Genomic DNA, 2500 nt, shown 5'->3' with positions numbered 1-2500 from the left:
AGGCTGAGTCACTGCCTTGTGGCAAAGGTGAGGAGGATGAACGAACGAGGCAATTAACGATATGCGATTAGATGGATAGTGATGGTTTATTTTTGGCGATTAGTTCATGGACTAATGGGGCCAGTCAGAACGGCGATGATACGAATAATTTCAGAATATGATAATGATACATTCAAGAAAAATGATGACATTTATAATGATGATAGCGATGATAATCATGATAATGATAAAAATAATAATGATAATAATGTTGATAACACATTTGATGAAAAGATAATGATAATAAAAAAATAATAATGATGATAAAAATAATAGTAGCAATTATAATGGTAATAATGATAACAAAAACAACAACGACAACAATGATAATGAAAACGATTATAAAAAATAATGATAACAATAATAATAATATAGTAATAATAACAATTATCATTACTATCACTGTCATTAATAGTATTATCCTTACTAAGATGAGAATGAAAAAACAATGATAACGATGATGGTAATGAATGATGACAATAACAATAGTAATAATAATGATGATGATGATGATGATGATGATGATGATGATGATGATGATGATGATGATGATGATGATGATGATGATGATGATGATGATGATGATAATAATAACAATAATGATAATAATAATAATAATAATAATAATGATAATAATAATAATAATAATAATAATAATAATAATAATAAGGATAATAAGGATAATAATAAAATAATAGCATTAATAATAATAATAACAACAACAATAATAATAATAATAATTATAATAATAATAATAATAATAATAATAATTGCAATAATAATAATAATAATAATAATAATAATAATAGCATTAATATAACAGTAATAGTAATGATAATGATTTTCATCTAGATCATAAGTTAATAAGGTGATAAAAAAATAATAATGAAAATAATACTGATGATAATGATAATAATAATAACACCAGCAGTAGTTGTATCATTAATTAACTGTAGTAGTAGAAGTAACAATAGTAATAATGATACGCAAGAAATATATGAACGTGCGTACCATTAATACGGCATTTTATCATCGTACTGTTATGACGATCAATGTAACTTCAAGCCCTGCTTTATATCTCTTTCCTCAATATCCAAAGTATGATCCTCGGAATAAAAAAATATACCAAGCTACTTTTACAAAGCCGAGGAAAGCCCCGCAGCAAAGGTTTCGAACACGTGGCAAGCGCAAGAGAGGAGAGTCACGTGATGGCGTCCGCGCGTGCAGCCGAAACAAATGACTCTCGCGCCCGGGAATTGTCTCTCGTTAGTTCACTAATTGTTCCCTATTTAGAGTTAAGGGAGGTGTGTATGTGTGCGTGGGGGGGGGGGGGGTGATATGACCTGACTGCCTACCTGACGCTCCTATTTGAGCCAAATAGTCGTTAACCTGACTTACATGGGACTTTGCGTGATTGATAAGTTCTTAATGCTGACCTGTTCGTGGATGGTCATTTGTTCCATATATGGTGAGTTGTTATTTATAAATAGCCTCATGGATGGACGCAAGAACATGGCTGGACTTTCTTTCTTCTTCAATTACAATTACCAAACATATTTTTCTTATGGCGCCTTAATCCTTTTTCCTTAAAGGGGCGCGCTTCGACCCTCGTTCCGAAACACTAGAAACGAATAAGAAATTTAAGACATTTGGGAACATTCTTGTCTGTCGAGGTCAAATTATGGGTCACTTACGCTCCCGCAGGATTACAAATGATTCATGGCGGGCCGGGTCACCACAACTCACTTTGATCTATTGCCCCAGAAACAAAATACGAGCGGGATCCGAAGGCCAGCGAAATTTCCCCGGGATTTATGAATCGTGACTTTATTGCCCTGGGAACTTACTTGCCCTGGGGTGGGGAGGGAGGGGGTGGGGGGAGGGTTATGGTGGAGGGAGGGAAGGGGGTGAGGGTTGGGGGAGAGTCGAGGGAGAGGGCTTGGGGGCGGGTGTAGGGGGTGAGTGGGTGGGATGTGGGACCATGAGGAGAGGGAGAGAGAGAGAGAGAGAGAGAGAGAGAGACGAATGGAGAAAGAGAGACACGAATGGAGAAAGAGAGAGAGAGAGAGACGAATGGAGAAAGAGAGAGAGAGAGAGACGAATGGAAAAAGAGAGAGAGAGAGACGAATGGAGAAAGAGAGAGAGAGAGAGATGAACAGTGGTCGTTGTAACAAATGTAGAAAAATATGAATGAGATTGATAAAGGGATTAATGGAGAAATAAATAAATCAGTGGATGAAGGACAGTGGGAAGCCAAATCGCACTGAGATTCATGGCCGCGGATGAAGAGGCAGAGAAAGATATATGTATATATGTGTGTGGATGAATACTCACGTATCTTCTTACTAATTATTCTTATGTACTCATGTGTACGTACATGCATATATATATATATATATATATATATATATATATATATATATATATATATATATATATATATATATATATAGAGAGAGAG

The sequence above is a fragment of the Penaeus monodon genome, chromosome 6 (assembly GCF_015228065.2).
Source record: "Penaeus monodon isolate SGIC_2016 chromosome 6, NSTDA_Pmon_1, whole genome shotgun sequence".
In the NCBI taxonomy this organism is placed as follows: domain Eukaryota; kingdom Metazoa; phylum Arthropoda; class Malacostraca; order Decapoda; family Penaeidae; genus Penaeus; species Penaeus monodon.
The sequence above is the reverse complement of the archived record's forward strand: the minus strand, read 5'-3'. Positions refer to the sequence as shown.